The following is a 21527-nucleotide window of genomic DNA, read 5'->3' as shown; positions in this document are numbered from 1 at the left end:
GGATTCTGCTGGATCGTAGGCTAAAGGAGAAATTAGTTAGAGAATAGCCAGGCTTTTTGCAATTTTCTAAAAGAGAGTCATGTTGGGCTATTTTTTATCTCTATTGGAAGCGAATTGCAAAGATTCACTGTGCCCAGTACAAAGCTGCTTCCTCCCCAACAATCTTTCTTGTATATAGGAGTCTGGAGAAGTTTATATTGAGCTGAGCGTAGGTTTCTGGTTGGCTGATACCAGATGAGATTTTGTTTCAGGAACGCGGGTCTGGTTCCGTGCAAAACGTTGTACGCTATACAGAGGGATTTTAAATCTGCCCTCTTATTTACGGGGAGCCAGTGAAGCTTCCTTAGGCCTTGTGACATAGACTGGAATTTGGGTATATCCAGCAGCAGTCTGGCGGCTACATTCCGTGCCCGTTGGAGTTTGAGCATGTATTGTTTTTGGAGGCCTACCTATAAGGCATTTCCATAGTCGAGCCTGGCCATAGCTAGAGCCGTTACAAGAGTTTTTACCGCTTCACGAGGGATGAAGGTGCCCACTTTCCTGATTCATTTTAGTGTAAGAAAGACCAAAGAGGAGACCTTGCTGACTTGATGTTGAAAGGTAAGTCTGTCATCAAACATGAGGCCCACCTTGCAGACTGGGGCCGGAAGAGTTCCCATCCCCGGAGGCCACCAGTTCTTTGCCCAGAAAGAGGTATCAGATCCTGGCAGAATAACCTCGGTTTTGCTTCCGTTAAGCTTTAGGCAATTTGCAGTCATCCATTGGTGTACGAGAGACATACATTGGCTAAAGCATTCAGTGGTTTCCTCTGAGTTGTTTGAAGTGGAAAATACCTATTTGTGTATCGTCCCCGTAGGAAACCAGTGAAAAGCCAAACTGCCTGATGATGTTAGCCAAGGGGGCCACATGCAGATTAAATAGTGTAGGGCTCAGCGAGGAGCCCTGTGGCACTCCACCAGGAAGCGTGAAGCGTTCTGAGCAAGAGTCGCCAATCTGAACATATTGGAACCTAATTGTTCAAATACAGTATTCTTGACACCCGCCTCTTGGAGCCTTTTTATAAGGATGTCATGTTTCATGGTGTCAAAAGCCACCAATAGATCAAATAGGATCAAGGCAGTCTTGGCATCAGTGTCCAATATTAGCTGGAGTTCCTCTGTTGCATTTACCAAGACCGTCTCCGTACTGTGTCCCAGTCAGAAACCAAATTGTGAGGAATACAACAGGTCTGACGAAACAAATGAGGGAAGTTGTAAATTTATGACTTTTTCCAAGACCTTGACTAGGAAAGGGATCCTCACGATAGGTCTAAAGTTACTCGGGTCACTGGGGTCCAGATTGCTTTTTTGTATAACAAACAGAGAATTGAAACGGTTTTCAACGCATTATTAAATAGAAAACTGAGTTCCTTGCTAATGCTGTCGGATGCCATTTGAAAGATTTTAGGTGGGCGCTCTGGATTTTATAGAGCTAGATCTGTTCTATGCTTGGTGGAACAAAGGAATCTACATTTTTATTGGAACCTGGGAATGTAATGGTAGGGGTATCACTTATACAGCCAGTGCCCTGAAAGAGATTCAAAGATAGTTTGCACTTTGTCATTGAATAACCTTGCCAGTTGGTTGCAGAATTCTAATTCTAATTCTAAAAGAAGCCTTAGTGGAATGGAGGCATTGGTTGATGGGAGCTAGACATATAGTTACCATATACACGGACCATCGCAGCCTTCAGTTCCTAAAGACCGCCCGGCAGCTGACTCCTCGTTTATTACGATGGATGATGTTCTTTGAGGAATATGCATTTATAGTGACTTTTTGACCTGTAAGCATGAATAAGAAGACGGCGCTTTGTCAAGACAAGAGTCCCCGGTGGTACACCTTCATGGTCCCGAAAGAGCGATCATCGAACCTACAAAAATTATCGGAGGTATTCACACGGACACCTACTAAAAAAGGTGGTGAGGGGAATCCAAGCATTTCGTTGTAAGGATTGGTTGAAAGGACATCCTGAATGGAAGAAGCGACAAGACATACCCATTGAGGGAACACAGGTTCTGATTCCCACTCATAAACTAAGACAGATGGTCTTTCAATGGTGTCATATACATCCGAGTGCAGGACATCACAGGAGTAAAAAGTCATGTGAAAAGATTTGGTGATCTACCCTTAGAAGAGAGGTACCTTTGTGGGTAAAGAACTGTTCAGTGTGTGCTCAAATGAAATCTATCAAGGGCAAGCCACAAGGTCTTTTACACCCTCTACCTACCCCAGATAAACCCTGGGAAAGATTTTCAGTAGACTTTATAGTGGGACTATCTAAGGATAAAGAACACACGGTTATCCTGGTGGTAATAGACTACTTGACTAAGATGGGACATTTCATCGCTTGTAAACAATCCCCCACAGCAGGACAGTTAGCTAAATTACTATTGTTCCATCTGGTTAGATTGCATGGGCTTCCCCAAGTGATTGTATCAGACCGTGGTACCCAATTCACGGCCCATTTCTGGCGAGTATGGTGTTCAGCCCTTCAAATCTCCTCCACCATGTGCACCAATTTCCATCCGCAGATGGATGGTAAAACGGAGAGGCTTAATCAGATTCTTAAACAGTATCTCTGCTGCTATGTAGACAAAAACTCAAAAGCATGGATGGAGTGGTTATTGCTTGCAGAAATAGCTTACAACAATGCTCAGCATAGCTCAACCAAATATTCCCCTTTCTACAGCTCATATGGTCATCAATCACATTTTATTCCTTTTCTGACATCAAGCAATAGTGAGCATCTTCCTGAAGTACACGAGTGGATCACACAGATCCGTAGAATCCTGAAAGAAACACAAGACCAGTTAGTCCACGCTAAAGACTGATACCAATGGCAAACAGACCAACAACGCAGGCCAGGCTCTACTTACCAGAAAGGGGATTTAGTGTGGCTATCGACACGTAACACTTGATTCAAATGCTATAGTGTATTTAACCCAAAATACATTGGTCCTTACAGAGTAGCGAAGCACATTAATCCGGTTGCTGTGAAACTTGTTTTACCTTCAGACTTGAAAATACACACTGTTTCATGTGTCCTTACTCAAACCATCGCATGGCAAGGTGAAACAGAGGCCGGCGCCTTTGTGGGTGCATCAGGACAATGAATATGAAGCGGCTGGGATTCTTGACTAAGATCATGCGAAATTATCTTTGGTATCTGGTGGCATGGAAGGAGTATGGAGCTGAGAAAAACTCTTGGGAACCTTAATCATCTGTGCATGCTCCTAAGATAATTTCTGCTTTCCAGAGACGTCAACCATCTAAGCCCAGTGCTTGTCAGTGTTCTCCAAGAAGAGGATGTACTGTCAAGGGCAACAGGAAGTAGTCACTGCCAGGCACCAGAAAACTGAGCACGGGAGAACTACATTTCCCAGCGGCTGCAGCGGAGTATGACGTCAGACTCACCGTCGTGCGTGATGTATGGAAACCACAGAAAAGGGAAGATTTGGCAGGAGATGCTGCTGAATATTCGTGAAGGTCCTGTCTTTCGTGCTCTTGGGTTGGTGGCAGACTTTGTGTATCCTGGTTGGGTAAGGGTGCCATTACGCACCGCTTATATTCTTTTGTGTACTTTGGTCCGAGGAGTGACTTTTTAAAACTCTCTCGGTGTGGCTGATCATTTCGGCTAGCATTCTGATATTTCCCTACGTTGGAGAGTCCTTTGCCTTATGGACTCATGCGAGGGACATATATTGATTGTTGTTGCGTTTAAAAAACGTGCTCGTATCATTTAAGCATAAAGGGGGTTTCTCCTTTCTTTCCCTGTTGGCGAGTCCGTGTCTGAGAATCTTGCAGTGAGGGTTCTGTTTGGCTCAATATTAACCAAGCTTTTGACTTACATGGAGAGTGATTACGAACTCTCATAATTTTGGGCTCTGTTGCTTCACAAATGGATATTGCTCACCACCCATTTCTGCAAGGAAGCATTTTCCTTCTTTATAGGTTAGTTGAAGATGGGCTCCATGTAGTCTTTGAGGGAGTAGTCCTAGATATCTCAAATGGATGAACACATATTATAATAATTCCTTTTTGTGTTCACAGGTCTCCCTCCCCGCTGTCCCCATCCTTCCCCCGCTTGACCATCCTAAAGTCTGCTTGGATTCATATCCCGACTTGGGGCTGTCAAGAGGTGGACCCCCAAAAGCATCGGTTCGATCCTGAGTATACTTTCAGGCCAGGGACAGAGAAGTTGGGAATTCATTGTCGGCATAACCAACCATTCCCAAAAACATCCTGACTTCCTTCTGTGTAGTAGGCGGATTTATTTTCATGATTGCCTCAATGAGGTCTGGGGACCCCTTTCTTTTGCCTTTCTCAATGCAATGACCCAAATACTGAACTTCAGGCAAACAATATTGGAGTTTGCTCAGGGACACCTTGTGTTGATTCTTTGTCAAGAGATTTAAGAGAACAATAGTATCATCCCTACAAGCCTCCTTAGTCTCTGAAGCAATCAGGAGGTCATCAAATCTGAAAGAGACACGTAAGTGATAGATTTATTACCTTGGAATATACCCAGGCGTCAGACTGGATCCGTAAATTTGTTCGTCAGCAGTACCCCTGCGCATCGGTAGGTGGCGTTGTGCGGCTCCACGTCCATCGCTGGCATCGTAGGTGCCGAGATGCAGTCACCGAGACTACTTAGGCACCACCCATGCGCGCTGACGTCAGTTCTTTCTTTTTCCGCGCCAGCAAGTGCAGATCCAGTTAGAGCACGTACCCTAGTCACTTTTTGACTAACTTTTATGAGACTTTTGTCTCTGCTTCTTTTGAGTCATGACTCCTGGTGCCACTTAGGGATGCCTAGATTGCGGGGCCTGTTGCTGTATGATGTTGGTGGCTCTGGCCCAGGTGCAAGAGTTTCTTGCTGCCATGGACCACCTCTTCAGGCCAAGGGCTCCCACCAGCGTGCCTAAGGGCCCCGGGGTCCCTATTGAGGGGCCTTGCTTGCCACCGGCTCTGCCGACAGTTTCCAGCGCTGCAAGGTCCTCCGCTGGCGGCTCTGGAACCGGCACCACAGGGTCCTCCGCCACCAGCTCTGGCCCCGGCGCCCCCTAAGGCTCCGTTCCCGGTGCTGCAATGGGTTCTGTTCGGCCCACCTCCGCTCTTGCCCAATTTTCCGGGGCAATTTTGTTCTTGCTTGGGACCTTAATTGGGACATAGAGCCAGATCGACGTCGACCGGCGCCGATGGAGCATTTGTTTTCCCCTGTGCCTCCCTCGCTGCTGCCGCCTGGGCCACAGGCCGCGGAGGAGGGGGATGACTGGGAGGGGTCAGAGGTCCCTCTTGCACGTCAGTGCGAGTCTGAACATGAGTGGGCGGAGGACTCTGAGGATGCAGGTGGCCTTGACCTCTCCTCTGAGCCTGGGTTTGTGTCTCCTCCTGGTGTCATGGTGGAAGGTGCCACATACACTGTGATGCTCCGAGCGGCGGCTGAGGCTCTTGACCTTGATCTGCCTATGGTTACCCTCAAAACAAATCTCCTTACTGAAGTGCTCCAGCTGGCGGCAAGTTCTATGGAACCTCTGCTTCCGCTTAATGAGGCCTTGACGGATGTATTGATGGGCACCTGGTCTAGACCAGCCACAGGGGTTCCTGTGGATAAAAACGTGGCCAGGCGGCATCGCCCAGCACCAGTTGACCATGCCTTTTTAACAAATCATCCGACCCCGGAGAGCCTGGTCATTCAGGCCTCCACTTCCCAAAGTGCGTTCCCTACCGCTCCGCCGGATAAGGATTTGAAAAAGCTGGAGCAGTTTGGCAAGACGTTGTTTTCCTCTGCCAGCTTGGGGCTGCGGTCAGTCTACACCGCATGCCTCTTGGGCCGCTATTCTCGCGCTGTGTGGGACACAGTGGCACAAAGTCTGCCCCAGTGCCCGGAGGAGGTTCAGGCTGTACTTTCCCAAGCTGTTGTGGAGGGGAAGGATGCCACGAAGTGTGGGCTGGACACCACGGACTCTTTGGGGAGAGCCATCTCCACAACGGTGGCCTTGAGTCGCCATGCCTGTCTGCGGCCACGGGGTTTTGGGGGGATGTCCAAAGTTCCCTCATGGACATGCTTTTTGATGGTACTCGCCTGTTTGGCAATAAGGTCGACAGTGTGCTGGAGCATTTAAAGGACACTCGGCCTACGGCCAAGTCCTTGGGTCTTTCCACCACACGCCCAGCCACGTCTACCTTTCGTTCCTTTTGTGGCCACGGAAGGGGCACCCCTACACGTTTGTTCAGTCAAAAACCTGCGCAGAACCAACCTCAGCGCGGCCAAGGGCGTGGAGGCCCCCATGGCGGCACACGGGGACGGCGTGTAGGTCAGTTCACCTCCGCTCCCACTTCATCCGCCTCAAAGCCTTCCTAGTCCGAGCTTTGGCGTGCACCCCACGCCGGTTGGTGGCACGATTCGACATCACCTCTCCCACTGGCGCTCTGTCACTTCGGTCAGGTGGGTGCAGCAAATTTTCTGAGGGGGTTACTCCCTCCCCTTCGAGTCTGCCCCTTCAGCCATGCAACCTCAGTTCCACCGCATGTCGGGGGGATCACTTTGCGCTTCTCCAACTGGAAGTTATGGCCCTCCTGGCCAAGGGGGCCATCGAGCGTGTTCCTGAGCCAGAAGTAGGACGTGGTTGTTATTCTCATCACTTTCTGGTCCCCAAGAAGGACAAAGTGGGCCTGCGCCCCATCTTGGACCTCAGGAATGTCAATTGCTTCCTCAGGAAGGAGAAGTTCAAGATGTTGACTCTGGCTCAGGTCTTGGCTGCCCTCGACCCTGGAGACTGGATGGTAGTGTTGGACTTGCAGGACGCATATTTTCACATTCCCGTCATGACGGCCCACCGGCATTACCTGCGGTTCACAGTAGGCCAGGAGCATTTTCAGTTTGCTGTGCTCCCCTTCAGCCTTACCAGCGCCCCTCAGGTTTTCACGAAAGGGATGGCGGTGATCGCATCTCATCTGCGCAGGTCAAGGGTGTCAGTCTTCCCCTACTTCGACGACTGGTTGTTGAATGCGGGCTTGCCTCAGGCTGTCGTCACCCACCTTCAGACTTCGGCCAACCTCCTGCATTTGCTGTAGTTCTCCATCAACGTGCCGAAGTCGCACCTGAGTCCCTCTCAGAAGCTCCCCTTCATCGGAGCGGTTCTGGATTCCCTGCAGTTTTGGGTTTATACTCCCGAGCAGCGAGTCAGTGATAGTCACGCTATGATTCCGATCTTTGAACCTCCAGCTCCTGGGCCAGATGGCCTCCTGCATCCTGTTAGTGCAACATGCCAGGTGGCATACGTGGGCTCTGCAGTGGGACCTGAAGTTACAGTGGGCACAGCACCAGGGCAACCTGTCCGATCATGTCCAGATCTCGGAGGGCACTGCACGACAATTGCAGTGGTGGCTCACAAATCTCGATTGGGTCAATGGCAGATCCCTCTCCCTTCCCCAACCAGAGCACACAGTGGTGACGGATGCATCCCTCCGGAGATGGGGCGGACACTTTGGAGAGGTGGAGATCAGAGGCCACCGGTCTCCGGCGAAGTCCTGGCTCCATATCAATCTTTTGGAGCTTCGGGCGATCTGACTTGCACTGAAGGCATTCCTTCCCTCTGTTCAGGGAAGTATAGGTGTTCGCGGACAACACCACCACCATGTGGTATTGCAACAAACAGGGCGGGGTGGGGTCATGGACCCTATGTCAGGAGGCTCTGCGCCTCTGGGCATGGCTGGAACATCAAGGCATTACCTTGGTGGTTCAACACCTGGCAGGTTCTCTGAACGCCAGGGCGGACAAACTCAACCACTGGTGCTTGATGGCTTACGAATGGCGTCTGAACTCGGACGTGGCAAGGCAAGGTCTCTTTCTGTCGTGGGGAGAGCCTTGATTAGATCTATTCGCAACTGAAGAGAAAGCCCAATGTCATCTGTTCTGCGCGTTAGAATTTTGCAAGGCGGCACTCGCTCTGCGACGCTTTTCTTCGCGAGTGGAGCTGCGGTCTGTTGTACGCCTTTCCGCCTATACCACTTCTGCCCAGAGTTTTGAAGAAGATTCAGCGCTACCGGGCCTGAGTCATTCTTGTGGCTCCGGATTGGGCACGAAGATACTGGTATCCCAATCTACTGAACGTGGCAATCGATCCCCCGATCCGGCTGCCTCTTCGGGAGGATCTCCTGTCGCAGCAGCAGGGGACGGTCCTCCACCTGAACCCATCCAGCCTCCACCTTCGTGCATGGAAATTGAGCGGCAACAATTGGCAGCTTTTGATCTTCCGCCCGAAGTCTTTGATGTCATTCTGGCAGCCAGGCGTCCTTTCACTAAGATGGTATACACCTGCAAGTGGAACACGTTTGTGGTATGGTGCACAGCAAAGTCTGTGGATTCCCTTTCTACCCCTCTTTCCGAGGTCAATCTGTTCCTACTATCCTTGGCTCAGCAGGGCCCTGCTGTGAGCACTATCAAAGTTTATGTTTTGGCCATCTCCGCTTCTAGATCAGCCTTCTCTCTTTAAGTTCCCGGTTGTTAACCGTTTCCTGAAAGGCATTACACACACGTTTCCTCCTGTGCCTTTCATAATGCCTCAATGGGACTTAAATTTTGTCTTGACCTATCTGATGTGCTTTCCTTTTGAGCACTTTCATACCTGTCCTTGACGTCTTCTCACTCTAAATACGGCTTTCCTGGTAGCTCTCATCTCTGCCAGAAGAGTGAGTGAGTGAGCTAGCTCTAAGCTCTTTTTTCTTAACCTGCTTTCCTTTCTGTTCATCCGGACAAGGTGGTTTTAAGGACCTGTCAAAGGTTGTCATGCCCTTCCAGATCGGGCAGACCATCACTTTGCCCACCTTCTTTCTGCCTCCGCATCCTTCAAATGAGGAAGAGAGGCTCCACTGTGATGTATTCCTATAGGTTCTGTATCGATCCCCCTATTCCTGACCCTGTTCTGGTTAATAATTAACTAGCAGCCATCCCACGGTGCAAAAACCGTTATCTGATTAAGCCACACCACGGCACAGGAACGCGTTATCTGATTAGGTCATAATGCTTGCCATCTAATTAGGCAAGCACTATTACTTCAGCCCCTGATAAGGCATACGGAGTTCTCAAAACAAATCAAACCTATGACAACCTGGGAAAATCCCTGCGGCCATTGTTTTGATTTCACCGAGAACTTCAGTAAAGAATGTGCTAACGACCAGTTCGTATGACATCCTTATTGACGTATCTATGTCCATTATTACGTCAATCTCGGCACCTTACAGGTATAAATATTACCGACATTGCCTTAAGCAAACACACGCGGTGGTGACGAGATCGGAGCAGCGAGACTTGCCGAAGAGGCCAGCACAGAGCGAAGCCCACTGGCGCTGCCCCGCCTTCCTGACGCGCTGAGAAGGAAACGCTGCTTTCTCCTGCCGAGAAATCCAGCTCCGGCGCTTCCAAGCAGCCCTTGCAGGCAGCTGGAATATCAAGACCAACGACGAGAGATACCAGCCCTCAACCATTCTAGATCTCAGGTACAGAACTGAATAACCCCTTACAGAGAATTCTTGAGTCAGTCACTTGGCAAAACAAACTTAACTTAAACTGCTACTTATCTACTCCCGCCCACGTATTAGGCTTAGGTCAGGTACACCGGGGTAGGCGTAGTTAGAAGCACCAGTTGAGTACGATTAGTCAAATGTATATATGTATGTATCTATTTTATCCATTTTAAATATCTTATGGCTTAGAAACCATATCAATGCTTTTACAGTATTATTTTATAATTCTGCTTTTATTGTATGCACTTTACTTAACCATAAGTATTGCAATAATATCGATTCATTTCTCTTGTACGAGAAAAGAGACTGATCAATAAATAACATCTTTTATTGAACACGCCCGTCTCTTCCTTTTCTCTACAATCTGGTGAAACTAAGAATGCACTGAACTGACTGAGTAAAATAAGTTGTCTTTTGTTTTCACACGACTCTAGAGATACACTCTTGATTAGGGGAGAGCAAAGTTGTCATGTTCTATGGTTGTCAGAAACTAAATCCCTTCTTGTCTATCCAGGGAGGTTAAAATCCTCCTTGCCTATTCGAGAAAGTTTCTAGTGAACTCTGAGCTAGCTGGCAAACCCAAAACTTTAAGTCTAATATCGTCAGTAGAAGACCTAGTTAACCTCCGTCCTAGGTCTATACTATTGAAGGTATTATTCCAATGCGCAGAGCCTATTGGGATAATAGGAACTACACTACATGGCGCCCAAACGTTTGGATAGGCGATAAAACTAACGCAAGACATTAGAGTAACTCAGTCGTGCTTTTTCACACAGAACCCCTTTTTCCCATAATACTCCAAAGACGTCTGGAGTGGGTGAAAGGTCATATCCGCCAAACCTCGCAGGAGGAGACTCCTATGTATGGTTCTTGGTTTAGTCAACGTTGAAGGATACACTGTTCCAAAATATTGTGCATCTAATCTTTGTTTCCATAAGAAACCTGATCTGCAAACAAACGGAATAACCTTCCTGTCGGTAAAATGGTAGACAGTGAAGAAGAAAGAGAGACAGCTAGAATAGCAGCTGAACTAGAAGCAGCTGATAATACTATGCAAGAAGCAGACCCGGATATAATACTCATCCCGGTCAACAAAAGGAAATCTGTAACCTTAAAACTTATAGAAAATGGACTGACACCTAGAGGTGGCACAGTCATATTCGTAATAGAGGCACATGAATATCGGCAGACAGAGGTATTCTATTCATGGATAAACTTTCCAGCAGCTAATGCTGTAACAAAGGTCTTCCACTATTACAAAACAGAGGAACCTCCTGATGAGTACATTCCTTTCGAGGAGGTGGAAGTACCACTCAAATTCCAAGAGCACCTGCTCTTGTTTAATGGCGCCCTAAAACATAATAATCACATCACCAGGCTCGGTCCACTAGGTAGACCAGGAGCAACGTGGCCGGTCCTAGCCGGATACACACCACATCCAGACATCAAAGGAATGTCTGCAGCAGCTCTTTTAGTACAACTAAAACAATTAATAAAAGTACATAGACAATTAGTCCAATATGTAATGCAGACTTCAACAATCCAACCAGCAATCAAAATTCCACAGCTGACCCCTCATCAGGGGAACACAAATAAAATTACACCACAGAACATACAGTCCTGTCTAGGTAAAGTACCCGCAAAACGGGAACAAATACCTTTTTGGCTAGCACAAAAAATCACTCAAATAGAGGCGGTGTTTCCAGACACCACTCCTCTTGAGAAACACAGGATTCTGACTATCTGTCTTCCAATGGGAATCGCACCACACGTGGAGGACTGTGACACTTGGGGTACAGTCTTTGCTTCCATCTACACAAAAACACATGGTGTACCATCCATGTCAGTAATACCAGATGTGCTAAAACAAATTCAAGATGAATATGGTCCAGAACCCGCTTTAACTCTTGGTATGAAATTACTGAAAGACTTCAAGCAGGTCTCGGCTATATTATTAGCCAACATAAAGGGAGAAGCAGCAAACGTGGCAATCCGCCAAAGGTTAAAAGAAACAGATATAGCAGACCAACCAGCTGAAATTGCCAGAATCATAGAAAAATCCTATGAAGAACTAGGAAGAGATAGTCTGGGTGGAATACCGGTGAAACCACAACTGATTGAAAGTCCTGAAAAGGTATTCATTAAAAATAATTTAACAACACAAAAAAAGAGCTGGGAAGGAAATAAACAATCCAATCCTAAAGAAAAAAGATTCCAGTCCAGAGGAAGGTCTCCTCGGTGGAGAGAACGATCTCCTGACCAAGGACGCAGGTCTCCCCAAAGGGAGCCCTCTGTGAAAAAATACAACCTTAGAAATAGGGATAGTATAAAAAAACCTGATAGATATCAAGATAATGATACACGTCCCTCACAATCTTTACAGACTTCCTCGCAGAAATCGGAGAGAAGAGGACGATCAGAACACAGGGAAGAGCACGTCAAGTCCAAAGACAAGGAACCTGCTCATCCAAATAAAAAATTACAATTTCCAAAAAAGAAGGTAGCCAGTATTAAAGTAATCAATAATGCCGAGAATACTGAGGACACAACTGAAAAACTGAGAATGGGCTCAGACAATGCTAGACAGCGCAGCAGAAGTGAGCATAGCTCGCAAAGTCCTTATGAATCATCTGGAGACAGTGGACACGAATGAATACATTCAGGTGGAAACTGCCGACACCAGAGTTAGCAAACCTCACAAAATATATGAAATAACATTACGTATAGAGGGGGATAAGACTAGAAAAATAAGGGGTCTATTTTGGGATAATCTCTCCAAGGGCTATGAGATCCTTCTAGCTGAACGAGACTGGCCACCCAAGTTTGTCAGGGAGTGCCCTCATGGCGAAGAAATAATTATGCCTGCCTTCTCAAATCATATTCCAACTCATAAAAAATATACACTTGCAAGAAAGTGGGCAGTAGCTCTAGCTCCTGCTTTATATAAAAATCATGTAGGATGGGATAAGGACTCTCCTCCTCATAAAATCCAGTTAAAATCACAACCTACTGCACAGAGGCAGTACCCAATTAAGCAAGAAGCTAAAAAACAGGTAAAAGAGATCCTAGATCAACTTGAATACCAGGGGGTGTTTGAAACTTGCACCTCACAAATGAACAACCCTTTGTTTCCTGTCTCCAAACCAGACAATTCATATCGTCTTGTTTTGGATTACAGACACCTTAACTCATGTTGCAAAACTTTTGCAGTGCAAAACTCGCATAGTGCTGCACTAATGAATAACATAGTGCGCAAAAAATACAAAACAACATTAGACATCTCTAATGGATTCTTTTGTCAAAATATAGCACCAGAGAGCAGATATTTGACTGCGTTCTCGGTAAATGGCTCGCAAAAAAGTTTCTGCCGTTTACCCCAGGGGCACAAGAACAGCCCAGGATTATTCTCAGCGAGAGTAACAGAATTACTACAAACTTATGATGACGAGGCATTATCTTATGTCGACGACATTTACCTAACAGATGATGACTTGGATACTCACTTGAAGAGAGTGAACACCATAATACTTGGGTTCGCAGCAGAGGGTTACAAATTCAACTTTAAAAAGTCTAGAATTGCCCATCTAACAGTCCTGTTTTTAGGATATGAATTATCAAGTGAAGGCAAAAGCCTGGCTGACAATTTCCTAGAGAAATGTGCTGTACTCCAAGCACCTAGAACACTAAAAAACCTACAATCAATTCTAGGCTTCCTAAATTTCGGAAGAACATACATTGCAAATTACGCAGAAAGGGTAAAACCCCTTTATGATCTAATAAAACCAGATTTTAAAAGAATCAATTGGACTCAAATACACACAGAAATTTTGAGATCTTTACAAACAGACATGTTGATTAAAACAAAATTACAAACACGTGATAACACACGCAATCTTGTGATTCGAGTCATCCCAGGAAGATGCGGATTCACATACCTGACCTGTAATGAGGGAGAAAAGGTACCAATTGCATATAAATCACACTTGTACAACTGAAAAGAAGCTCAGTATTAAGGAAAACATTGTTCATGCAGTTCAAACGGCTGTAGCAAGAGAAAAAGACAAAGCTGACGGTAGACGTATCACAGTCAGAACAGCAGAGTCAGCCTTTGAGGCATTAACAACCCCATGTAATTTACCAACAACAGCGTTGATTCCAGAATGGATACAATGGGTGAATTCAATTACAACGGACAGGGTAAAATACTACTTTGATCCAGAATTAAAGGAATTAAAATATCTAGAATATGAAATGACATACCCTCTGCCAATCGACATTCGGCCCTTACGACAGTACGCCTGTGTAATCTATACAGACGGCCATGCTCAACCACCAGGGTGGGGAGAACAAGCATATAACCCCACATGTGAAATTACAAAAGAAGTGTGGCATGGAGGGAAACTGAGACCTCTGCTAATAAAAACACACTCAGTAGAAACTAATTCAGAAGAACAAACTGAAATAATAGCATTGAAAATGGCGCTAGATAATGCAGATCGCGAATTCCCGACACTTATAGTGTCCGATTCATATTACTGCGTCAAATCATATAACAACGATTTGCAGAAATGGATTCAAAACGGTTACAAAGATGACACAGGTGCAACAATAAAGCAACAAGTGCTTTGGAAACAAATAGTTCTTTTGCAGAAAGAAGTACCAAAGACTCACGTGATACACTCACTGAGTCATCAGCGTGATGGCGTTCACGTTGCAGGGAATTCATTGGCTGAGAAAGCCACAACGGTAGCAACTGAATCGGCTTCCGTAGTTAGAAAAAAGCGTGCAGTAAAATACATTGACGGTGAAACAGTGCTGGCGGTGAAAACGTCATCAAAAGGCGACTGCTCAGCGCTACCGATCAACTATCCACTCAATTATACATACATAATCGATGCAAACTCCGTTCCTTTTGCTCGAATCCCTGGAGTGGGGGATAGAGTAATTCCAAACACGGACAGGAGAGGCTTGTTAATAGCAGACGCACATATGGGTGAGGGTCTCAGACACCTCAAACTAAAAGATTCCCTAGAAGAATTACAATCAGTGTACTGGTGGCCAGGCATGAGCCTGCATCATCACATCTTTGTAAAGAACTGCCCAGACTGCAATAGAGATCGCAGTGGCGAGAGAAACGGTATATTACCATGGCGTTTCACTCCAGAATGGATCAACAATAAAAAATAATGCGTCCAATTAACATATAAAGACTAGTTTCCACTTGTAATGTAGACCCCAGCACTCGGCTGACGTCTGGACTGTTATAAAAAGATTTGCGAGTCTATAATGGCATATACGCTAGAAGCATGCTACGTTTGGCTAATGTTTTTTCCTCTTGCCCTACAGCGTGTGGAAAAACATGTCCAAATGAGCATAGCATAGCGGGACTCTTCTCACTTCCTACCTGAGGGAACGGGATGGTGTAAAGAAAAAACCAAAGGCATAGAGCAATCTATAACAACGAAGGTATTCGGTTCGGGAGCTGGGTGGGTCAAACATTTAATAAGTGTCCAACGTAGTCTAAACAACCTGCCAAGAAATTCTCTGAGGGGATTCAGTCCGTACGAATTATTGTTTGGGACTAGAATGATGGTCTTAGATCTTGACAGTCAGACTTCAGTGGTTAAAGAAAAAAGCTTTGATATCAAAGATCGTTTGGCTATTTTGCAGGACTTAAACGAAACAAGGAAAGACCTGAGCAACATAAAGTTGAAACAACAGCCAACAACCACTGAAGAAAAACCACCTGTCCCAGCAAGACCTGTCTGGATTCCAAAAGTCGGGGATCTAGTCAGAGAAAAGATCGCGGTAAAGAAGGAATTTGGGCCTTCTTACAGAAAAGCAGTTCCTCTCTTGTCTATCAACGGGACAAGATCAGTAGTACTACCGCCCCTTGCTGGTAAAAAGGAGAACAGAGTTGTATCAATCGACCTGGTAAAACCACAATCATGTGGCCGATAACAAACAGTAGGCCAAGTGGACTCCCAACAAGTAGTAGAACACCAAAGTTTGCTACAAATACAGAGGTTCAATCTAAGAGGCTAATCACATTCGAAATGCCCACAGAACAACAACAAGGACTATGCAACAATGCTATGGAACTTAAACCTCTACAAACCCAAATAAAAACATTTAGCAGAGACACACCAATCTACAATGAAGTAACAAATGACTATGCTGCTGCAACAAAACACACTAATAAAGCAAACAGTAATCCTGAAGCAATTGGAACAATTGACAGAACAGCATCCGGCTACTTCATAAACTTCAATGATTCCTCAGAAGATCTCAGCGAATCAACTAGACAGCCATCAAAAACTTTTAAAGACCATGCTAAGGAACTTTTTAAAGAACTGAAAGAAACCTATCTGATTTCTCCATTGATTGAATTCTGGGTGGCCTTAGGTGCACTTATCCTCATACTTTGGCTCATCATGGTACTATGTTTGGGACATTTAATTGAGGGAAAATATGCTAAAATGGACACAGCAAGCCAGAAAATCAACTTGGTCCTCAAACCACACACGTCTTCACACGTCGAGAAAAGAGAACTTTCTTCAGTCAACCTCACGGCCAATCCTATACCCGGCGGGGTAGCATGGGACAATACCGATTATGAAATCTATGGTCCGGTTGAAATCCTGAAATATCCACATCAAATTAAGATCTCATTGAGTGACTTTGTAAAACCAAGCTCATATGCTGATGATTGGGACTTTGAAAGTATTAATGATATGATGTCTGACCTAGTGATGTCTGCTAAATTTACAAAACATGATTATTTGCAGGGTTCGTCTAATTATGATAAGATGTTCTGCTATAATCACTTTGGTTACCATTATCTACATAAATCTGCACAACCTAGAAATGTTTTAAATTATAATCAATGGGAACACTGTGCAACCCCTCCAAAAGGTAGCTCAAGAACTTTTTATGACAAATATTCATATTTTTCAGGGTTCAACACGAGTAATGCAGAAACATTTTATTTCAAATTATCAAATAAGACAGGTACAAAGACCATGCTTACAAACACTAAATTGATATATTCAGACTCATTTTTTGAGCAAATGAGTACATTTGGTTTTGATTACTGGGAAAAAAATGTTGAAGTAAAAAGTGTTTGGGGTACAAAAGAATGGCAAGTACAAGGTATAGAATCATTGTTTAGAGCCTGCATGATCCCAGAACAAATTATATTTTTGAATGACACTATTCAACAAACTACCTGTCTTGGCCTAGCCAAAATCAAAGACTTAAACAAACCGTCTATTCCAAAGCCAACAATGAACAGTAATAGCTCTATAGATGAGATCGACGTAAACCATATATTAAGCCAAAACAGAACACATCCTGATTGGAAACAATGGTTGATCTGGCCAACAGATACTAATAACTGTCAAGACAGATTCCTGAACAAAATACAGGGGTTCACATTGACCAGGCCAGATCCTAGATATTCCCAAAGACAACACCCAGGGATAATTACCACGTACAGTGTGGGCAAGCTCTGCCTTCAATGGCTACAAACATCCACACTGGCAGAAATTAAGCAACACCTAACTTTACTTACTGATGGTGCTGACTTGCGTGATTTCATTATGGGACCGCGCAAACAGCGTCAAAAACGCTTCATAGCAGCCTCTGTATATGCAGCTTATAACGAAGCCTGGAAAATAACTCAAATTGAAACATCAGAGAGAATACGGGAAATTGACCGTATTAATTTGGAAAAATCACTTTCTGTAGTGGACAATGGGTTAATGACTCTGTCCTCCAGAATATAGTCTTTGGACAGCATTGTGTCTTCAGCAATCGACATAATATCGCAAGACTTACTGTTGTTACAACACGGTCAGTCCCAATTGCGTTCTATTGTACAGCTTGGCTGGACGTTACAAAATCTGCGTTCAGGCTATGTGCCTTGGCGTTTAATCAACACAACGTCACTATTCAATATCTTTAACCTTACTGATAAACAAATCAGTATGGCACAGAAGGGTGCTGATTATACAATCCTGAGCATTGAGAAACTCGAGAGATTACCATTGACAATGTCAGAACGACCTGTCAGTGAATGGATAATACATGGGATAATTAATATTCCAATATCTACTTTCAGGTTTCAATACTGCCAAAAATATATACAGTCTGGCATGTACGAAAAATTGGGAAATAGATACATTAAGTCAACATGGAACTTGCCCTATTCACATGCATGTGTCAGTAATAAAGGCCAGAAAGTGTTTCTTAGTGGCAATAATTGTGCGATGTCACTAAGCGGTACACTTCTGTGTAATGGTATTAGTTTACACGGAGCCTGTGAAGGGTCCTCAAAAAACCTTTCATGTCACCAGCTAGGCACACCTGCAACACAAATAGAACCATTCTTTAGGAGACTATCGAACGGGAGTTACATTATAATTGTAGACCGCAGATGTTGTAGTTTGCTGCCCGGAATACCTTATCTCATAACTACGACTGCGAAGGTCATGTGCTGTGAACGGGTATTGTTCCCCAGCGCAATGCCAGACAGGGAGGCAAGGTTATGGCCGAATTTGAAAATTGCTTCTATTCGAATTGATACTTTAAGCAGAATGAAAACAGTGCTCCTTCAGACGCTGACCAGGCTCACGTCATCAAAAGAAACGTATGATCTCCAAGTTGCAAGGACAACGGCAGAGATTCATTCATTGTTATCAACTAAGTCCCCCATACATTTCGCAGAAATCCTGAACGAAATCTTAAATATTTCTGATACCAGTGGAGTCTCAAATGTATTTAAGACAGTGTTTTCAGGGGCTTTAACTCCATTTAAAGCCATTCTGGGTATTTTTCCAGACTTCGTCCATTCCATCTTTGGCGGACTTCCTCTCCTTTTGGGATTAGTGGCAGGAATCCTATTTTTTATCCTGTTATTTCGCTATGGCAAACCGTGTCTCAGACTAAACACCTGCGACAAGGGAAGAAACAATCCTAGCCATTGGATACCGGGACCGGATATCTAAAATCCTTGGACTATCCCGGCTTAGAGACCTAAACATGACTTGGTTTCTTTCATTTCGACCAATGTGGCAACGATGTGTTTTACCTGTATTAAGGTGCTTGCTATGCGGAGAAGAATGCGTGTTGGACACCTGTCTGACGCTCGAATCGGATGCGCCAATGGATGCAGAGACTTTGTTGGGTCCGGTCACGGCTCATGCATTGTGCTGTCCCCAGCGGCTACCAATCCTGATGACGGCATTCGTGGAAACTTCACCACTACGATTGAGGGGTAGTGAGGTTCAAGATGAAAGCAGCATCGATCAGGTACGACCTTCTGTCAGCTATGCTGATCAAAACATCAATGAAGGCAATCATGCTCATGAATGCATGGTAACCACTTTTTCCGAGTTAGTGGAACTTTCACAGGAAGCTGTTGACAGCTTTTTCGACAGTCTAAATGATATGATGTTCTCACCAGAGCAGAAATAATGACTTTTGAGCAAGCTAGCACACGGCGTTCCCATCACCCTGAATTTGGCCTTCAACTTTAATGATAAAGTAACATGAACAATTTTTCTCCAGTTTACGGACAGCAGATTTTTTCACAATCCCCAAAATATTTTTATAGTTTTTCGGGACACTGATCTTCTGCTTAAAGTAGAATCTATTCTTAGAGAACTAAATTTCTATTTTAGGAACTTTAGAGACATTAGCTGCCTTCTGGCATGTTCATGGATATTTTATTTTGTGATGAAATGGTCTCGCATTTTTTTCTTCTGTATTAAGAGCCATTTCAAGTTATTTTTCATATTTCATTATGAATCTGCGTGATTAATTTAGCATTTTTTCTATTGCTTGAGTGCATATAGTACATATGATTATTTTTTTCTCGTGTATTACATAATTTCGAAATGCATATGGATGTATTTTGGGGTGGTACGGTATACACATACACTACTGTATATTTACTATGCCTAGATTTGTAAATATGGACATAATCTGCGTGGAGTGGGTGTGATGTATTCCTATAGGTTCTGTATCGATCCCCCTATTCCTGACCCTGTTCTGGTTAATAATTAACTAGCAGCCATCCCACGGTGCAAAAACCGTTATCTGATTAAGCCACACCACGGCACAGGAACGCGTTATCTGATTAGATCATAACGCTTGCCATCTAATTAGGCAAGCACTATTCCTTCAGCCCCTGATAAGGCATACGGAGTTCTCAAAACAAATCAAACCTATGACAACCTGGGAAAATCCCTGCGGCCATTGTTTTGATTTCACCGAGAACTTCAGTAAAGAATGTGCTAACGACCAGTTCGTATGACATCCTTATTGACGTATCTATGTCCATCCTTACGTCAATCTCGGCACCTTACAGGTATAAATATTACCGACATTGCCTTAAGCAAACACACGCGGTGGTGACGAGATCGGAGCAGCGAGACTTGCCGAAGAGGCCAGCACAGAGCGAAGCCCACTGGCGCTGCCCCGCCTTCCTGACGCGCTGAGAAGGAAACGCTGCTTTCTCCTGCCGAGAAATCCAGCTCCGGCGCTTCCAAGCAGCCCTTGCAGGCAGCTGGAATATCAAGACCAACGACGAGAGATACCAGCCCTCAACCATTCTAGATCTCAGGTACAGAACTGAATAACCCCTTACAGAGAATTCTTGAGTCAGTCACTTGGCAAAACAAACTTAACTTAAACTGCTACTTATCTACTCCCGCCCACGTATTAGGCTTAGGTCAGGTACACCGGGGTAGGCGTAGTTAGAAGCACCAGTTGAGTACGATTAGTCAAATGTATGTATCTATTTTATCCATTTTAAATATCTTATGGCTTAGAAACCATATCAATGCTTTTACAGTATTATTTTATAATTCTGCTTTTATTGTATGCACTTTACTTAACCATAAGTATTGCAATAATATCGATTCATTTCTCTTGTACGAGAAAAGAGACTGATCAATAAATAACATCTTTTATTTAACACGCCCGTCTCTTCCTTTTCTCTACAATCTGGTGAAACTAAGAATGCACTGAACTGACTGAGTAAAATAAGTTGTCTTTTGTTTTCACACGACTCTAGAGATACACTCATGATTAGGGGAGAGCAAAGTTGTCATGTTCTATGGTTGTCAGAAACTAAATCCCTTCTTGTCTATCCAGGGAGGTTAAAATCCTCCTTGCCTATTCGAGAAAGTTTCTAGTGAACTCTGAGCTAGCTGGCAAACCCAAAACTTTAAGTCTAATATCGTCAGTAGAAGACCTAGTTAACCTCCGTCCTAGGTCTATACTATTGAAGGTATTATTCCAATGCGCAGAGCCTATTGGGATAATAGGAACTACACTACACCACCATCTGGACCCACAACGTGCGTTCTCGTTCTATCTGAAGCGCACACAACAGTCCCGGGTGCATGTCCAGCTCTTTGTTGGCTACGTAGGCGCCAAAAAAGGTCGGGCCATGCACAAACGAACCATCTCTCGGTGGGTCGTTCTGTGCATCAAAGCGTGTTACTCGTTGGCTAAGAAGGAGCCTCCTGTGGGGCTGCGGGCCCATTCTACTAGGGCGACGGTAGCCACTACTGCCTTGGGATGCAGCGTTCCCTTGCAGGATATTTGTCAGGCAGCTACGTGGGCCTCGCTGCACACGTTTACCAAGCATTACTGCCTTGACAGTCAAGTCCGGAGATAAAGCTTCTTTGGCCTTTCTGTTCTCCGTGACTTTCTGATGTAATCTTTTTTGCAGACCCACCACCGGGTTTGGTATTGCTGGGGTATCTATTCTAAAGTAAGGAATCTATCACTAACATGTCTCTTTCAGATGCACAAGTTACTACTTGTGTAACGATATATCTGTAAGAGACATTAGTTAGTGATAGATTCCTTACCGCCCCACCCATCCTCCCCGTTCTGCAAACTGATTCTAGGGTTAAGGTCATCACTTTCAGGGCCCTAGTTTCATGG

This window comes from Lissotriton helveticus, chromosome 4_1 (assembly GCF_964261635.1).
Source record: "Lissotriton helveticus chromosome 4_1, aLisHel1.1, whole genome shotgun sequence".
Lineage (NCBI taxonomy): Eukaryota > Metazoa > Chordata > Amphibia > Caudata > Salamandridae > Lissotriton > Lissotriton helveticus.
The sequence above is the reverse complement of the archived record's forward strand: the minus strand, read 5'-3'. Positions refer to the sequence as shown.